This window comes from Crocodylus siamensis, chromosome 3 (genome assembly GCF_052110815.1).
Source record: "Crocodylus siamensis isolate JL-2025a chromosome 3, ASM5211081v1, whole genome shotgun sequence".
Lineage (NCBI taxonomy): Eukaryota > Metazoa > Chordata > Crocodylia > Crocodylidae > Crocodylus > Crocodylus siamensis.
The window spans coordinates 185,777,746-185,798,464 of NC_143397.1; the positions used below are offsets into that span (position 1 = coordinate 185,777,746).

The following is a 20,719-nucleotide window of genomic DNA, read 5'->3' on the forward strand; positions in this document are numbered from 1 at the left end:
TGCCGACTCATGTTCATCTTGGAGTCCACTAGGACTCCAAGATCCCTTTCCACTTCCGTGCCACCCAGCAGGTCATTTCCTAGGCTGTAGGTGTGCTGGACATTTTTCCTCCCTAGATGCAGCACTTTGCATTTCTCCTTGTTGAACTGCATTCTGTTGTTTTCTGCCCACTTGTCTAACCTGTCCAGGTCTGCTTGCAGCTGCTCCCTGCCCTCCGGCATGTCCACTTTGCCCCATAGCTTAGTGTCATCTGCAAACTTGGACAGAGTACATTTCACCCCCTCGTCCAAGTCGCTGATGAAGACATTAAAGAGTATCGGTCCAAGCACCGAGCCCTGCGGGACCCCACTGCCCACACTCTTCCAGGTCGAAACCGACCCATCCACCACAACTCTCTGGGTGTGACCCTCCAGCCAATTCTCCACCCACCGGACTGTGCAGTAATCCAAGTCACAGCCCCTTAACTTGTTCACCAGTATGGGGTGGGATACCGTATCAAAGGCCTTCCTGAAGTCCAAGTATACGACATCCACCCCTCCTCCTGCGTCGAGGCGTTTTGTGACCTGGTCATAAAAAGAGACTAGATTGGTCAGGCACGATCTACCTGCCACGAACCCGTGCTGGTTTCCCCTCAGCATAATTTGTCCTGCCGGGCTCTCACAAATGTGAGCCTTGATGATTTTCTCAAAGATTTTGCCAAGGATGGAGGTGAGACTGACTGGCCTATAGTTACCCGGGTCCTCCTTCCTCCCCTTCTTGAAAATGGGAACCACACTGGCCCTTTTCCAGTCCTCCGGGACTTGACCCGTGCGCCACGAGCATTCAAATATTCCCGCCAGTGGCTCTGCAATGATGTCAGCCAGTGCCTTCAGTACCCTCGGATGGAGCTCATCCGGGCCTGCCGACTTAAAGGCATCCAGTTCCTCCAAGTGACCCTGCACCACCTCAGGGTCCACGCATGGAAGTCTGGTGCCTTGCTGCTGCCTCCCTACACTCCCAGTGAGAGACTTGTCATGCCTCTCGCTTAGGAACACTGAGGCGAAGAACTCGTTGAGAAGTTCAGCCTTGTCCCCTCTGTCCGTCACCAATTGTTTCTGCCCATTTAGCAGGGGTCCTATTCCTCCCTGGGCCTTCCTTTTACTCCCTATATATCTAAAAAACAATTTCTTATTGTCTTTTACTTGGGTTGCCATCCTCAGCTCCATGGTAGCTTTGGCCTGTCTAACTGCCTCCCTACAAGCACGAGCAGAAGAGGTATATTCCTCTTTGGTGATCTCTCCCTGTTTCCACTTTTTATGTGCTCCCCTTTTGGCCCTTAGTCTGCCCTGGATTTCTCTGGTCAGCCAGGGAAGCCTCCTGGCCCCTTTCCCTCTTTTACCTCGCACGGGGATCGTCTCGCTTTGTGCTCGAAGGATAGCTTCCTTAAGGCACAGCCACCCTTCTTGGGCTCCCATCATTTCAAAACTACTACTCTGCAGTGCATCCTTCACTAATCGCCTGAGTTCGCTGAAATCAGCTTTCCTAAAGTCCAGCACGTTCACCCTACTGGTTACCTTACCCACTCGACGCCTTATGTTGAATTGTACTTTTAGGTGATCACTGTCCCCCAGATGGCTACCGATCTGTAGGTCCCCTACTATGTCATCCCCCGTTGCCAATACCAGATCCAGTAAGGCATTCCCCCTAGTGGGACCATGTACCTCCTGCGTCAGGTGGAGGTCCTGTACACAGGTTAGAAACCTGCGTGAGCGGTGGGACTTTGCTGTCTGTGTCTCCCAGCAGATGTCCGGGTAGTTTAGGTCCCCCATGACCACCGCCTCTTTAGCTTTTATGGTCTCTGAGAGTTGCCTCAGGAGCCCCAAATCTATTTCTTCCCCTTGATGTGGGGGTCTGTAGCAGACCCCTACCACCAAATCCTTTTCTCCTTGCCCCCCATGTAGCCTAACCCACAGTCCTTCTACTTCCTCATCCTTTGATTCTGTCTTGATGAGGGTTGATGTATATTGCTCCTTAACATAGAGCGCAACCCCTCCCCCCCTTTTCCCCACTCTGTCCTTTCTGTACAATCTATAGCCCTCAATATGTACCGCCCAGTCGTGGGATGGATGCCACCAGGTTTCCGTCAGCCCCACTAAGTCGTAGTCGTTTAGTGCAACCGGGAGCGCTAGTTCATCCTGCTTGTTCCCCATGCTCCTAGCATTAGTATATAGGCACTTGAGCCCTGTGACTGGTGCTTTTGCTACCCCCTCGCTCCAAGTCCTAAAGGGCTTTTTGTCTCTAACCTTCCCGTTCCTTACCTGTGCCGTATTGCTGTCCACCCCCTGTCTTTCACGTTCCCAAAGCTCTCTTTCTTCAGGCTGGGCTGTCCTTGTGGGTGCCACCTGGTTTGGTGGTCCACAGCCTCCCCCACCCTCATCTTCCCCTCCCCCCGATGAGCCTAGTTTAAAGCCCGCCGGAGGAGATCCGCCAACCTGGAAGAAAACACACGCTTACCTTTGGGGGACAGGTGAAGCCCATCCCAGCTGAGCATGATTTGGATTTGGACGAATCAAATCGGGGACAGCGAGCTGAATCAACGGATCAAATTACTGTCCCCAGTTGGGGCTGAATCCCAGTCTGAATCAAATAGGGCCCATTTCTCACAGCCCTACTAAGAAACTCACTACCAAGATTTTTTGTGAAGAGAGGTATCCACAGAATGCCCAGGCAACAAAGGTAGAGGAAATGCTCATTCTGGTTGAAGTGTTTTGTTGAAAGTGGTCTGCCTAAGGGAGAAATATTTTGTTGCTGATAGTGCCTTTGGGGATACTGGGAGGTAGATACCCTAGGGCTAGATGCTTGAGATTAGTCTCTTTTCCATTGTATTTTCAGCCTCACCGAGATAAACCTGACCTATCACCAAATTGTGTAGGTGCCAGAACAACATGTCCAGAAGAAACAATAACTGCTTTCATATATAATGTGGCACAGAATTTGTAAGGGCACACCACAGTAGACCTGGGAGCTGTAGAATAGTTGTACAGTGGGTAGAAGAGTTGCATTGGACTTGAGCTTGATGGCATGATGAACTGTGGCACTGATTATTCAAGAGATCAATGTCATATGATGCTCATCCAGTGTTGAGGGCAAATTGATTACTAGAACAGCTGAGACTTCCAGGTATGTCACATTCCTTGGACTCAGAACATCTGCTTGAAAATCATGTCTCCATAGTCCTGTGAGGGATTATATGGCAAAAATATTCTCACTTCCCAAATGATTCAGGCATAATTCTGCACCATACCATCTGAGTATTTATGGCTTTCCAGTTGATGATGTACCAGACTGTTTGAAAACCTAACCAATAAGCTATGGTCTGCTTGGATAATGAAGTTAATTACAGCCACATCTGTGACAACCATCTGAAAAACACCAAAGCTGTTCTCCATTTACTAGTGGATACAGATCTATTTGCAAAGACAGATAAAATTCATGTAGGAAACTATGTGTGGAAAAAGCTACTATGCCCACTGTTTACTGGATTTCAAATCTTGGACAAAAACTTGACACAATAGGTTCTGGTGATGAAAAGGGGAGATGGTGCTTATTTGGCTAGTATATTGCAGATTTTTTTTTTCTAGGGTCACCACTTTTGTATCTTCTTTCACAATTCTCATAAAGGATAGCAACCCCAAAAATATAACCATATTTTTCAAAATATGATTCAAAAGCTTGTCATGCAGTCCTTAGAATGCTAGAATACTGCCTATGATGGGATCTAGTTATTTTTAAACTGGACTTTTCAATAAAAAAAAATGTTATAAATGTATGCCCCAGATCTAGGCAATGATCCTTCTGCAAGACATTAATGAACACCATCCTCTAAGCAAGAAGAAAACTGCTAATGTGGGAAATACTCTTAATAATTTAAAAGAAGGCCTTGGCGATTTAGTGATCTATACACTTGTTTGAATACTACCTCTTTGGGAATCCACTTAATCGAGTCAATGATCATATTCTCCATTGGTGACTGAACACCCATGAAGGATGTTAACTCTCAGATACGACCTGTGGACTCAGGTAGCCCACCTGATCTCTAAGGTGTTGAAGAGAGAGTTCAGAAGGGAGAAGCATGGCTTATTTGAAGGCAGCTTTAGGAGAAGGGTACACCTCCTAATCCCCAGCACCATGGGAGATGTCTCATTGAAGACAGAATGTGCACACCTTACTTTGTGTGCTTCCCAGAATCCAGGAGGGCTAAGCAATTCCTTAAAGGGACTTCCAGGTGCTAGATTGCAGCTTGCCCGAGGCCCCAGAATGGAAAGATACAGGTAGCTCATTTGGAACTGGTTGTCTTATAATCATCATCATTATCACTTTTATTATTTTATTTGTACCCTTTCCAGGGTTTCAAAAAAACAAAAGGAGGAAGAGAATTTCTAAACAAGGACTCAGTGTAGAGCTGCATTTCATCTTTGGACTGATAATGGGAATTACCTTGATATGGACAAGTTTGGACTAAGAAAATGCCCATATTAACTCAAAAGGGGCAGTATAATTACAATATGTAATGTCATTTTATATAAGGGAACATAGGAAAACAGTTATTCTTGCCATATCTACAGTTTTCTCTACTTTTACAATCACTTTAATGCAGCACTTAAACACTTGCCAATAAACTTTCTCATGAGAACCTTTCTTCTAAATCCATCTTTTTAGGAAGCATATAGGGGATTGTAGATGACTACCGGGGAGCTACACTAACAAATAAAACTTTTTATAGTTTTGTAACTATTAATTTACCATCACAAAGGAACTGAAAATTGTACTGGGGAGTTTTTTTCTCCTATATTTTTAACAGATGTGTCCTGTTCCTTCTGCTTCTCTTGCCAACTGAAAGTAAAGGATCAAGAAGAATCATGATTGAGAAACTTTGTGGATGGCTGCCAGTTCTCATCTCACCTGATCTTTCCCAAGTCGTCTTCATTTTCAAGTGGTAGGTTACAGATTGTCATGACAATGCTTCTAGACCCACAGAGTAGCTTGTAGGTTGAGTTTTTGATGTGTATGTATTAATATACAGATATGATACAGATTAAATGCAGGGAAAAAAAGAAACACAAACTTCAGATTTGTTACATCCTTATCTCCTCAGTATTTTATTACACATTCATTGAACTCTTATTTTAGGTCAGTATCTTATAAGGCCAAAACTTTGAAGAAATATAGTTAATCTGGAAAGATAGGGTATTTCCAGAATTTTGTTGTGCACAAGCTTGCAGAATAATCCTAAATATCTATGCAGGGGGATATTTGTGCGTGTAAAATATATGCACCCATGGGGCTTGACAAACTATGTAGAGATACAGAGACCAGCATTCAATTGCTCTCCAGCAGCTCATCTTTAATTTTCTTTTACCGTTAATATCTATATGTTAGAGTTGATGGGGGTGGGGAGGGGGGAGAAAGGGAGGAACACCTTGAAAATGCACTGAAGTGCAATTGATGCAATGCTGTCTGCTTGACTTGGCAGAGAGCCTGAAACAATAGCTCAGAAATTTGAATTATCCCAGTGGTTTTTCACTTGGAAGGCAATGTTGATACTTTACAATGACATTTTAAACTATTTTACTGCTTATCAAAGCAAATCAGAAATGAGGAAGTGTTTTGTTACAAGGTTATAATATACTGCTCTTAGTGATTGCTTATTTTTGTTATACCTTTAACAACCCAAAGTAGATTGGGAGCAGTATGCCATGGATTGCATTTCTTTGTTAAGTTTTCTTTTAAAAAAAATATTTTATATAGTCTTTAGCAGTAATAGCAATTTTAACCAAGGTTTAAAACCATGCTGAAAAATTCAACTTTCTGCTGAGATGTACAGGTGTTAATTATGTTTTAACAGAACTATGACTTTGCACCACTTATTTCTATCTATATTGTGTAGCATGCTGTATGGATTGATGCAAGGAAATAGTTTATACATTGAAAATTCTGAAGAATTGTGTCCTTGACATTCAGTTTACAGAACATCTGCTAGGCCATCATTTTACAACGTGCTCCTGTATCTGCCTCAAATTTAACATCTCACCCTTTCAACATGTCCTTCTAGCCCTTCCTGATGCTGTTGCTGTCACTTATACTGAGAGGATACATCTGGTCCTTTCCCTAGGCTATATGGATGTCAACCACTCCTAAAAATAATCTTGTATTTTGTTCTGCTGCACAATTGTTCTTTAGCTGAAGTTCCTGCTTTAATCATTCTTTTGTGACACATTTGCCAAATCCCAGACATGCTGGTACTGCCCCACAATGCCCATATTCATTTCCTGCCTTAGCACAGTCTTATCATTTTGAGGGATGTTGACTTCTTGTTCTAATTCAGTATGCCACTAGCCTTCTGTACAAAATGTGGTCTTGGATATTGCTCTTTAATTTGGCTGTTTCTGATATGACAACTAATCATTTGAAGCAATAAAAATATGCATAGTATTATCCCTCAATAGAATGGTTTATTACATTGGTCACAAAAGGAGCAATGGCTTCTGATTGTTCAAGCGATTTTGTTGAAAATTAGGCAGCATCATGCCTGACAAAGTAAAACCAGGTAAAGGAGTTTTTACACAAGAATTAGAAAACCTTGGGAAAGCAGTGGATTTCTTAGTGTTATTTCAAGTTCTGAATTTTATGTTTAAGGACACGCCTGAAATTATACCAAAATACATGAACATTAAGAATAATACGGCTTTTGATTATACCATAATACATGGAAGCCAGAATGTCATATAGAATGTGGACTGGTAGAGCTGTGGACTGGTAGAGCTGTCCTCAATTCGGAGGAAATTCGGCCCAATTTGGTGACCATATCTCCGAATCTGAATCATATCAGGGGACCAGTAAAAAGGTCTGAATCGATTCAACGCTCTCTGAATTGATTCGGAAAAAATTTGGAGACCTTTGACGACAGACCCCACCCACTGCAGCAGGGAGCTGGAGCCAGACTCGGAGCTGGTAGGTAGGGGGTGCGGGAGGAGAGGCTGGAGGAGGGGGGAGGGGACTATGGGGGGAACCCCACCAGGCCCCATTCCCTGCCTGCTCCCCCAGCCCCTCCAAGAACACCCAACCCTTGCCCGCTCCCCCAGCCCCGCCCCATGGCTGCCCTGCCCATCCCCAGCTCCTGGCCCTTTAAAAAAAAGCCCCCCACTCACCGGGTGCTTCCTCACAGGGTGGGGGATGATCCCTGCTGCCCCCCCCCACTACCTCATGCTGCATGGGGGACTCTGCCACAAGCACTCTGACCCCCACTCCCCTAGCCACCCCTGGCTGCCCCATCCACCCCAGCTCTTGCCCTTTAAGAGAAACCCCAAAAACCCCAAACTCATCAGCTCATACAGCAGCCTTGGGGCTTTGGGGAGCCCCCCACACATTGTGGGGCAGTGGGGATTGCCCCCTTCTGGGCAGGAAAATCTTTTTCCTGTCTTCCGCTTCTTCATTCAAATTACATTATTGTTGCTGTTTTCTTTTCTGTCGATATTTATGCATGTTGTAGTCTTTTTCCTTTATTATTATTGGGTCTGCCTTTCAGTCCAATGAGTTCTTATTATTCCTTTTCTTCTTTTCCTGTCTTATATGTTCTTCCTGTCACTTTCTTCATAACTTTCCTCAATATCTATTCCTCTTTCTTGCCAGTATTACACCATTTGTTCCCAGTAGCCATGCACAAGATCAAGCTTGTATCCTACAGATTCCCTTTCATAAGCATTTAGACAGAGGTAGTTATTTGCACTTTGATATCATTCTATACTTACTTAGGGCCTTGTTGCACAGGGAATTTAGGATGTTTTATTTAGCTCATAGTAAGAATTACCATAAGTTAGAATACTTTCTGAGCAATCACACTGTAATGCTTACTAAGATCTCTCAAGCTGGGCCTCTGCCACTGGCAATGTGCATGGAGAGGCATAAGGAGCTGAGCCGAGGAAGGGGTGCTACCCCTGTCACTGGATCCCATGAATGCCTCAGGATTGGAGTCAAATGAAGACTCTGGTGTGGTCCCTGGACTTCATCAGTTTCCAACTGGCTCTGGTGGGTGCTGAGGCTGACACTGAAAATCAGCTGATTGCTGGTCCCAGCTCTGCACTGCACCAGAGTTTTGAGCTGGCCCTGGTGCAGGAGCTAAGATGAACAATAAGTCCTAGGCCCTGCACTGCACTGGACCTGATTCTCAGTCCCAAGGCCTGCAGATTCAAGACTCCAGTGCTGTGTCAGGGTTAGGACAGACACTCATCTGACTTTCAGTCCCAGCTCCTGCAGAAGAGTTATTTCAAGACTGGTGCTTTGTTGGTCCGAGCCCTGAGATTGCACCCCAGTTTCCAGCCAGCTTCATTGAGGTCTTGTGGTTGGGACTAAAAATCAACTGACTGTTAGTCTCTGCCCTGGGACTGCAGTGGAGCTGCTACCATGCCAGACATGGGCAGTAAGATTTGGGATCTCTTGGGGATTGAGGCAAAGACCAGAGTCAGGCTGAGTGAGTAGAGTCAGAGGAGGAAGAGGGTCACAAAGCAGGGTTTCAGTCTATGAGTGAGATCGAGGTGCAAGCTGCATCAGGAAACCTAGAGATCAAACAGAGAGAGAAGCCCAGGAGAAAGCGAGAGCAACCAGCAAAGTGATCTTGGGTCAGATTATGTTTTGTTGCCCAGACACACTTTCTGTTCCAGTTCAAGGGTTTATATGAAGGAGGCAGTGCCATCTGCCCCTGAATGACCATTCTGGTGACAGGGAGTTGTGGAGGGTTAGGCTTTAAGTCAGCCTTGACTAGCCTGGTTGTCTAGCTATTATTGGTTGGCAGGCTGGGATGAGCAACTGTGCTGCCAGGCTGAGGCCCCAGGTGTGGCCTGACAGCTGATTAAAATCCAGTGTCCAGCCTGAGACTGATAATCAGCTGATTGTTGGCCCCAGCCCCTGCACTGCAGCTGCTTCAAGACCCGATGTAGCATGGGGCTGTAACCACACCAGAGTCTTCAACCAGAGCAAGTTCCAGACTCCCTTTCAGTCTGACAGATTGTGGGTCCTAGCCCCAGGACCACAATGAATTGTATTACCTCACAGACAAGTCTGATGTTGGGTCAGCAAGTGCTACATAATACCATCTGGAAATACTTCTTTCTGGAAAAGGCTGAACTTTGCTACAATAAGAGCTCCCTTAATACATATTATCCTGCTTGAACACAGGATGCTTGGGTTTTAAGTGCATGTTACATGTGCTGTCTTGGGTGACATAGGTCTATAGAGCATCTGGAATGAGCTTATCTCTTCCCTATTTCATTCCCCTCCAATTAACAAGAAACAGAATTTTCCCTGCCCTGCCCCCTTGCAAAAGTTTTCATGAGATTGAGAGAAGGAGCTTTGATTCTGCTACTTCCACGAAGTATTTAAGCTGAATATCAGCACTTCTGCTTTGCCTCAACACCCAATCCAAAGTCTGCTAATAGTTTTATTTTTTTATCTATTATTCCACACATGCTTGTGTATGTGTGAAATAATAGACAAAATGCGTGCATCCATGCATGCATGTACACGCCCCCCCCCCCCGTCTTCTCTCTTTCCTCCAAAATTGTGGCCTTCTGCAAACATCTGTCATGGAAACATTTCAGTCCAAAGAGCGAAATGCTCACAAATTTATAAGAGATGTCTTTTATGGGAAGTTTCATGCAACCTTAATAAGAGGCACAGCAGCCAACCTAATCCATAATGTATTTGTGTAGTATCATAGATATGCATGAAACATTACAAACAAATGAAGACAAGTTTCTTGTGCCTTTCACTCTACAGTCTAAATTAGATCAAGGATATGTCAAATGTATGTGAAAGAACAGTAACTTGGGAAGGAGAATAAAGCAAATCGGGGAAGGATATTTAGTGGAAGATGTTCCTGAAGAGAACAGATCATTTGTTAAGTAGTTTTGTGCTTCTCATTGGTTATTTCTTTTTGTTTATTTATAAGTTCTCTGTTTTCCTTATGTGACATGTTTTGTATATTTCAAATGCTCTACTTATACATTTTGACAAGGTGTCACTGGAGAAGCTATTTGACAGAAAATAAACTTGACTGCATGATATTATAACCAGCCTGCCACAAATGGCTAGTTTCTGGAATGTATAAGTACTTGGATTTTTCTGCTACAACCACACAATAGCTCAAAGATGAAAGTATTCTAATTAAACATTGTCCTTATATAATGGCTGTCTTTTCATTGCCTATTTAATTCTTATCTATTGAAAAAATCTTGGCTTAAAAAAGGGAAATTTGGGAAGCAATATGTCCATTACTTGAAATTCTGCAGATGCTGAATAATTTCTCTGGCAGCTATGACACATTAGTTCTAGCATATGAAAACATGAACCTCACTTTGCTATTCATGTGTAGTGTGACCTCTGAAACCATTAGCCACATGCATTTTTTTTAATCTGGGGAAAATTAATGTTTTAGTGTCTGGTATAATCTTCTGAAATAACTTTGCAGATAAGGTAGATATGTGGCAGCATTACAGTAATCTTTAGGGTTTTACTATGCCATACTTTATTCAGTGTAAAGACTAAATTGTATTCTAAATTGTAATGCTGATCACTGTACCTGGTTACACAAACCCTATAATATTGGCATGTACTCTACCTGCCTGACAGTTAGTTGTATATGGCTATTTCATATCCATGGTTTTAGCCGACTATATAATTAAGGTGTTATCCTTAGCTTTGCTGGATCTGCACTAGCTGGGTGGGTTTTGGCTTTACAGTGTTCCTTCTCAAGAGCTGTTTCAGGCTTTAGGGTAAATAAGAGCTAAGGATAGAAACTACTGAGCTAAGGATAGAAACTACTCATAAACTGGCATAAGTGATCAGGAACTTTTTCAAATCTATACACAAAAGAAATTCAGTGCACATAAACCATTTTCAAAATAGCCAAAGCCAGTTAAAGATAAACCTGGATGCATGTAGTATCAGACATAACTAATTTAGGTTAATGCAGTTTATTGAACTTCTGCCCCAGATCCTTTCCACATTCAAGGTAACTCACAGTCCCCCAGCATCCCAGCATGCTTTGCACCTCAAAATCCCCCCCTTACAGGCAGGGCAGGCTAGTCTTGGCCCAAGCTGTCTGCTCAAGTCCAGCAGGGAGGTGTGTTCTAGCACCACTTGGCTTCTGGCCGGGGCCATTGCAAGGTTGTGGCTGCATTTCCAGAGACAAAAGTGAATGTCTCTTCACTTAGCTTGGGTTAAACCTGTGAAGAGTGAATTGATTCAACCTTGATTTTTGACTGTATGTACTTAGCCCTGGTCTTTGTTGTTTAGGTAATTTTTAAGTGTGGTTATATGGTGGCATTCACGTACATCAGTTGAAGCAGAACAGAATATTTTACTAGCATCTCATCTTGTGTATTAATAATGAAGGGGTAACCTAATAAGACAGAAGCTGCCCAACTTGATGTTTGAGAAAGGTATGTAGGTTGCTATGATTTTTTGTTTACTCAGGTAGGAATTAAAATGCTTACTTCAAGGAATGTGTATTGCAAATTTTCCTTTAGGTTCTAAAATAAACAGTGCTACATTCACATCCAGCCTGTCAGGAGCCCCATGGTCTGGATCCAGCCTGGAATGTAGGGTGAGTTTGACACTTATGGTTTAGGACTGGCTCCTAAGCAGGCATATAACTTTCTGGCTGGCCAATAGCTACCCAGATGACTGACTTCTCACTTTCAAGGCTGCCTACATGAAGGGCAAGGAATCTACATAGGTAGACAGAGTTCTTTGGGTAAATCCAATATCTTTTTTTAGACCAACTCTGCATGTCCTTTCTGGGTACCCAGGTTGCAAGCGCCCCAAACTTCATGCTGTTTCTGCTGCCCACTATATAAGTGAGTTCCTGGCTTCCCAGTACCAGTTACAGAGGGATAACAAGAATAACAAAGGACTACCTACAATATTAAAGAAAGCAAGGTGTGGGGGGACTGAGATCTTATATTAGACCCACTGCATGGTGCCAAACATCTAAATCTGTCTCAATCATGCAGTAAGTCCAACTGAATATATCACCTGCAGAAATCCATGCCTCACATGTATCCTGAGCTATTAGGTTACAGCAGCACTCCAACACTATTTACTTGAATATCTAGCCAATTAGAATACTAATTCCCAATTAGATTATTCATTTTAAAACAAAATATCAGTTATAAAATAATAACATCATAATGTACTTTAAATTATAATTTAATAGGCCAAATGTGTTACTGTTCATTTTATTATGTTATGGCATGATATAATTGAAATGCTTTGATATTTTTATCCTATAAATTATATCATTAAAACAAATTAAATATTTTAATGAAGTTATTCCAATATTATTGTAACACAGGTAAAAACAATATATATATATCTATACATATATTTCATTCTGATTGAAACAACAGATCACATTTTCAAACAAATACCTTTTCACATTTTTCTGGGAATATGAGTTTTTAGTTCTGCTTATATTTACTTCTCTTTAGCTTATAGTGTATCAGGAAATACTGCATTGTAATAGCCACTGGAAAATAACTTCTATTTTTCCACCAGTACATATTTTATCTTAGTATCACCACTCTAATGGAAAACGTATATTAAATTATACCTTTTTAAAACATACTCATGGTGTAAAAGTGCTTGTGATTAAAAGCGTGGTATAAAGGCTTAGACTGAGCTGATTTATGCAGAGAGTATTGAATTGGAAGTAATTTTTTCATTGGATACTTGCTAATGAATAATAATCCCCTCAGCCTTTTCATTCTAAAAATACTGAGCAGGATTTTAGTATTCTTCTATTAAAAATGCGTGTGTGTGTGTGTGTGTGTGTGTGTGTAAATTTTCAGACTTCCAAAATGATTTATAATTTGTCTCATATAGTACAGATATCTTAATATTATTTGTATTATCTGAAATCAACTTTGAGATTTTAAAATCTTTGTTGATGTCATAATCAACATTAGTAGTACCAGAATATTATGGGCTAGCTGGCAGAAATCCTTGAACTTATGATTTATTTGTCATTTTCCCATATACCTGTTGTTGTTTAAGTTATGACATTTGACCTCTTATTGTCTCTAGTAGTAAAAGCAAGCTTTCAATAAGCAATCACACTAAACCCATTTGCAGAAATGTTAGAGTACATGAATTTCCATCCTTTCTTGAAAAAAATTAACCGAGGTTTATAATGCAATCTCATGTTTTCCTCAAAAACAAAAATCTCCATTAGAGAGAAGTAGTATCCTATTGTGATAGATACATTTTTTCCAAGCTAGTATAGTATACTACAATGGTCCAGATCTTCAGCTGGTTTGGATCGGCATAATTCCACTAACGTCAATGGAACTGCACTAATATACATCAGCTGAACATCTGGCCTAGTGTATATGTGTGTGTGTACGTATGCATGCATGCACGCACAGACACACACACACACGATGGGTGTGCTATGATCACTACATTTCTGAGAACATTCCATATGCTAAACTCAGTGTTTTATAAATACTTATTTACTTTCATAAATCGTCCATGCGAATCAGTTTGAAACTATTTTATGGGTGTAGAACCAAGCTAACCAGGTTGCTTATAACTTTCCTCCAGCCTGTTTAACACCACATAGACATTAAGGGACTGGATATAACTCAAAGGGAAATAATGCTAACATAAGAACTGAGGCCATTTTGCATGGACTGCCTTGTGCACGCAGGCAGAAGTTACATTTGTTCCACAATTAACCCCTTGAAAGTGCTCCATAGCCATGCCCTGAAACAAGTGCATGGCTACGGAGTGCTTTAAAAGTGCTTGATCACGCGAAAATTAACCATCATTACATGAGAGTTTAGAAAAAGGTGCTCCAAAACAGAGCTCCTTCTTTAACTTCTGTTTAATTGGGACTGGGGTGCATCAGCTCAGCCCTGTCTCTGGTGCTCTGTGTGTGGTGGGAAGGGGGAGAAGTTAAGGGAGGGAGCTTGGGCTGGGGTTTGCCTAGTCTTTGCTGGAGGCAGAGGTGGGTAAATTGAAACACCTGCTGAGGGGTGGGGAGGGACGACACTCTAATCCACCTACGCCACTCCAGTACAGGCTGGGCAAACTCCAGCCTGAGCTCCCTCCTTTCACATATCCTCTCCCCCCACATCATGCAGGCAGCACTGAAGCTGGGAGTTTTAGGGGAAAGAACCTGCAGACATGCATCTCCTTAGCTGGATCAGCTCCAGAATGGAGCTTAATTCCTCAGCCTCCTGACCCAGCAAGAAATGTCTGGTGGGTCAGGAGGGTAGATCTAAGTCATGGTGCTTTATGTGAAGTGCCATGATTTAGACCAAGGAGCTACACATTTGTCAGCATCTTGTATGTCCTAGCATGTGGGTCATCCTAGTGATAGGCCTGGGGTTGAAAAGCAAATATTAGGAATAGGGTGCAATTCATATGGGAGACTGGGAAGTATGACTGTGCTACTTAGAACAGACTGCTGAAACATTGGAGGGCTCTCTACATCACCAAAGGTACACATGTGGCCCCTAGAACAGTAAGGCTGCGGGGAGGGGCAGTTGAGTGATTTAAAGTGGCTTTAATATGCACCAGAGTTCAATGACAGAGTGAGAGGTTGAACCCAGAGATCTCCTAGTTCCAGTCATGTGCTGTAACCTCTCACAGAAGGGAGGCTGGTCCTGAACACTGCTAGTTAACTCTAAAATTTCAAATTGGTCTCCTATTCAAATAATACTCTTTTTAAAAACATTTTTAAACAAAAATAATGATTGTTACTCACTATCAGTTCAGTTTTACCCAAGTGAAGTCAAAGAGAGTCTGAGTTCCAGATAAAACAATTTGTAGTTTTAGAGAGATTGTATAACCATCAATAATAATAATTTAAAAAATAGAGCCATAAGCAGGAACACAACCTAATAGCTACTGTAGCATATATTAATTCCCTTAATTTTGCATTGTGCTTCATTAGATTCTTGACAAACTTGATTTTTTTACAGTGAATCCTTAATTGACACTGCTGATTAAGAACACTTGCAATTAAAATAAATTATTACCAGCAAGTAAATATCCTTCTTGTTTTAGCCAATTTCAAATGAATTAAACATTTCAAAACCTTGTTAGCTGCTAATTGCTAGCTTTAATTCTTTTGAAGCATGAGCTTTGCTAAGAGCTGGATGTTTCATTTAAAAGCTTTGTCAGGTGATTACATCCTTCATTTCTGGAAGAGCACACATGATTGGTAAGTTTACAGATTCTATCTAGATTTAAGCACTATTACCAGATACCTTAAAGCATGTGCAGAGTGGTAGCTTCAAACTTCCTGAGTATCTTTTAATTGATATTAATATTCACTCATTTTAGAGTCATATAATGGACATGAAAAAATCTATATTCTTGCATTCCCCACCCCCTTCCTCCCACACCACTTCCACTGACTTAAGCGGGTCTTTGTGGGTATGTCTCGATCACCTCCAGAGTTAGATAAGGAATAATAAGCTTCTTACCCACTTGTACCCAGCTGTACCTGTATTAAGGTTCTCCAAAGGCAGAGATGGCAAGTCTCTGACCATAGTGTTGGAGTGCCTGCTTACAACCACCTCTTAGTGATTTACTCTTGCAATATGCTCAGGGCTGATACAAGCCACTCAGATTTGCTTCTGAGCCCTTAATACTGCCTATATGGTGCTGGTATCAATAGGTGTGGTTTATTTCTTGGGAGTATTCCTGGATTCACTTGGGAGGTGGTACGAATACCTGGTGGGGGTGTTTGACTCTACTAATGTGGAACTGTACATTGAAATGTATGAGTTGGTACAATATTATGATCTTAATTAGTACCTTAAATAAATATCAAAGATGCATAATTTAAAAAGAAAATGTAAATTATGTATTTCCTATAACAGATGTATGGCTTGAAAAATACACATCAGAGTAGGGGTTGGGCACATGTATAAATGCCCTAAGGTTTTAATATGATCTTTTTGGGTTGACAGCCCTGCACATAAACTCCCACAAATTATTCTGGCGTCAACACACAACTGGGCTGGCTGGAAACTATGCAAACCACTTCATTTTACAATGTCACTTTATTTTTTCTTTCCAACATCTTAAAACCAGTTTTGTTTTTATTTTTTAAACTATCTAAATCTGAAGAAAGCCACTGGTCAATAATTACTATTCCATCTTAAAAATCTCTTCCCTTGCTTGAAATAGTCTTTGAATTATTTCTGAGTAAGAATTATTGCACAGCCAAAAAATATTTTTTCTCTTTCCATCATGTAAACATTTACAAGAAGCCCCGTTGACTTAAAAAATGGCATTAACCATAGAACCAGCATATAAAGAGGTAATTTCTTAATCAGGTACCAAATATAGAAAATTTAATTTCCAGAGGAGTGGTTTGTTGAAATTCAAGGTTCTGTTTGTAACATTAATTCAGGTTATGCCAAAAATCCAAATATAAGCTGAATAATAGCTTTCACAATAATGTCAGCCATGCTTAATTACCATGAAAATTTACACACAGAGGCAAAAATAAAGAAAAAAAAATGTCCAACACATTCTGGTGAATAAGAGGAAAAAGAAACAATATTTTACTCACACAAAAACCACGAATTATTTATCCTAGGTGCATGAGTTAATAGAGAATGGCAAGTATTAAAAGGTATTATAAGCCAAAATGTATTGTTTCTATGGAACAATATATGAATAGAAAAAAATTTACATATAATATTGTATTTGACTCTGTACCCCAAAGAATAAATGGTGTTTCTAACTTAGCTCAAGGTATTCTCAAAATTGTATACACATTATATATTTATTACTGTTGCTCAGGCACATGGAATCCTCTTTATGCTATGCCTTAGAATTTTTTAAAAATATTTGATACACTGTATCACAGAACTATTTTGTGCAATTATCTTACACTCTACTAGCAAATGGCTTGATTTATTAGGAAAAACAGAGTGAAACCCAACTGCTCAATGAATTTTGCTAAATGGAACAGACTTATTTTAGATCTAAAGGCCACCATAGTCTTCAACTAAACTAATAGTTTTTTACCCCTGGATTTCCCTTTAGAACACACATGCTGTAACATTGTATGTCAGTGCATATTTGTTTTGAAGTATTGAATAAATGCATATTCTGTCAAGGGGGTATCCAATTCTGTTCTCAGCCTATCTCACATAGCTTCATAGATGTAGGGTCAGAAGGGACCTTGCAGATCTTCTAGTCCAACCTCCTGCCCTGGGCAGGAGAGAAAACTGGGCTCACATGACCCCGGCTAAGTAATTATCAAGCCTCCTCTTAAAGACCCCCCAAGGTAGGAGCCAGCACTACTTCCCTTGGAAGTTGGTTTCAGATCCTAGCTGCCCTGACTGTGAAGTAGTGCCTCCTGATGTCTAGTCTGAGCCTACTCTCTAACACCTTATGGCCGTTATTCCTTGTTATTTTAAGAGGCACTCAGGGGAACAAGGTCTCTCCTATTCCCCACTGGTAAGTTTATAGATGGCCACCAGGTCCCCACTCAGCCTTCTCTTGCGAAGGCTGAACAGGTTAAGGTCCTATAGCCTCTACTCATAGGGTCTGCCCTGCTGTCCCCAGATCATGCGGGTGGCCCTCCTCTGGACCCTCTCAATGCTGTCCACATCCCTCCTGAGTGCAGCACCCAGAACTGGATACAGTACTCCAACTGTAGTGACCAGTGTCACATAGAGGGGGAGGATCACCTCCTTGGCCCTACTTGTGATGAATCAGTGGATGCACAAGGTGCAGTTAGCCCTACTGACTGTGTCCTCGCATTGGCAGCCCATGTTCATCTTGGAATTAATAATGACTCCAAGATCACTTTCTGCCACTGTGCTTTTGAGAAGAGAGTTCCCCAGCCAGGTATGCTGCTGGTTCTTACTGCCCAAGTGCAGCACCCTGCACTTGTTAGTATTGAATCCCATCCTGTTCTCATTTGCCCACCTCTGTAATCTGTCCAGGTCCAGTTGTATCCTGTCCCTCCCTTCTAGCATGTCCACCTCACCCCAAATCTTGGTGTCATCTGTGAATTTAAACAGGGTGCTTTTCACCCCTAATCCAAGTCGCTAATAAAGAGATTGAACAGTACGGGCCCAAGGACCGAGCCTTGGGGGACTCCACTGCTCACATCCCTCCAGGTCGAATATGACCTGTCCACCACCACTCTCTGAGTGCGGCTCCTCAGCCAATTTGCTATCCATCTGACATATGTTATTTGGTTTGCATATACAGGCAGTCCCCGATTAATGCTGTTTCACTATAACACTCTTTTTATGGTGATACTTGATTCTACTTAGCACTCAAGAAGTTTTGTTTTAAAACTCATGGACATCGTACAGCTGGCACTGAAACTGACACTAATCCTGGCAACCTGACTCTGTTGATTTTGGTGGCTTTAGAAAGTGAAAGTTGGTTTCACTTAACAATTGGTTTTGCTTACCGCTTGGTTTTTCAGGATCCAATTAAGACCTCTAAGTGGGTGTTGTTTGTATACAGAGATGAGCTAAACAAGTTTTGTATCTCAGGTTTTGGAGAATAGGCCAATTGTAAGAAAGAAATGAAGAAGGGAAACCTTATTCACTTTTCATAGATATATGTGTATCTTACTGTATTTACCTCTTATGAAAAATACACATAGCATTTTTCCTGGATAATTTAACTGTGGATGTTTGCTTTGCATGGTTACATACAGAAACTATACATAAACCAGTATAAGGGATCAGAAACCCATCTAAACCAGTAATGGAACAGAAGTTTAGTGCACATAGACTGGTTTAAAAATGGTGAAATCCAGTTTAAGATATACCAGGATAGAAATGGTGTCAGCTTTAATCTGTTTAGTTTATACTGGTCTATTTAACTTCTCCCAACTCAAGTTAAGTTTCTGTCAGATCCCCTACCAACTCAATGACTCAAAATAGGTCATTGTCTCCAAGCATCTCGTGCTTTGCAGTCCCTGCTAACCTCACCCCACCCCACCTCATGGGGCTCTTCTGCTCCTGCTGAGCCAGGCCAGGCCCACCCAAACCCCAACCCCAACCCCAGGCTGTCACAGAGCTGAGACAGCAAAGCCTCTGCTCCCCAGCCCTGTGTCCTGCCTGTTACCCCATCTTTCCTCCCTATTACCCCACCTGGCTGACAGCTGCAAAGTCCCTAGCCTTGGCCCCAGTCTGCCTGCAACCTGGTGTCTGTTGAACTGGTGAGGGCCATGCAGCAGGTGCTTTTTCACCACTGCTGTGCCTGCATGGATGGTATTTGTTAGTGGTGAGTTCATAGTTTAAAGATTCATTTTACTTTTTTTTAAATCATACTATCATTTTTCAATGTACCGTCATTCATGTTTTTCTTCTTTCTAGAAGAAAAGGTAAATTGGAATGATTGTAAGCTATTTTACCATTAATTTCTTGACTCCTGTATGGGAAAACTATTATTCCTACAATTTAATTACCCAAAGGGTTTTTTTTAGACAGAGGACTGAAGAAAAGGTATTTCTCAGCAGATGCGCAACATCTAGTTTAATAGTGAGTGCTTTCCACCCCAACCCCTTCCTTCCTATTTTGTGTAGGTACATACAGCATTAAAATGGCTGTAAGCATGATTATAATGAAAAATAATACTGTAGTGAGGCTTAAATGATAACGTTGTGTCCAAAGTAAGGAAAGCATTTGGAAAAGAGTGCCTATTTGAAAATAAATGTATACAAAGATAAAATGCTGCACATTATTAATCCCATTGCTCTGTAAAGGAATCTGAGAAATTTGCATCTAATATTATAAAATATTTCAAAACAAAGTGCACATATTTGATAAATGTAGTTTTATTCTGGGAATTAAATACCTAAGATGTTTCCCAATATTTTGAATTTGGACAATATTTTAATAGAGATCATTAAAATAACAATCCAAAGGAGCCATGGATCTTGGCAATTATGTAACAACCTGCACTAATTGATTTTCTGGGAAAGTAGCATATTTAGCTTCTCTTACTGTCCCTTAGTAAGTGTGTGAGTGGGGAGGGGGAGAAAGGGAAAAGCAAGCATCAAGTGATGAGCAAGCAGTTTGACATGGCCCATGGAATATGGTTTGAGAACCACTTTATCTTTCTGAACAAGTGTCTGTTAGCTATGATGATGACCATAGCACAAGTGGCATGCATAGGCAACTGTGTGTCCCGGTTTCCATAGCGTGGTCCCAACTAGTTGGTTAAATGTCCTGGGCCAGAGTCCAGCAGGGAAGTGGAGCAGCATGGAGCCAGGCAGGCTGCTGGGCAGGCACCAATGTTCCTGTGTGGGAGCGAGAATGTACTATGTGTAGGTGTGGTAGCACTCGCTCCTATTCACCTACCTTGCTCCCACACAGGAGCAGCAGTGCCTGCCTGGCTGCCATCCTGGTGTACCATGCCGCTCCACCACCCTGCCAGACTCTGACCTGTGACTCTTGACCAACGCTATGGAATCCTGGAGTCTCCTGGCCAAACTGGGATGTATAATCACTCTAGGCACAGAGAACGTACAAATGCTTCAGGGCGTACAGACCTTCAGAAAGCCTGAGGTGGAATTGATCAAACCTATGTGGGTTTTTGTAAGTGATATAGGTTAGATCAAGAGCAAAAAAAGAACACCCATTTACCCTGTGGTGGTGGGGCATGTAGGCTGCCTGTACTGACT

General features: G+C 41.8%; 1 protein-coding gene across 1 annotated transcript in view; it reads left to right on the forward strand.

The window, feature by feature from the left end:
• The first annotated feature begins 4,859 nt into the window (after positions 1 to 4,859).
• SNTG1 (syntrophin gamma 1) overlaps positions 4,860 to 20,719 on the forward strand; it is a 335,406-nt gene continuing 319,546 nt past the window's right edge. The window contains exon 1 of the mRNA XM_090037318.1: positions 4,860 to 4,975. The gene's annotated coding sequence lies outside the window, so the exon portion shown is untranslated. The remainder of the gene's footprint in view (positions 4,976 to 20,719) is intronic.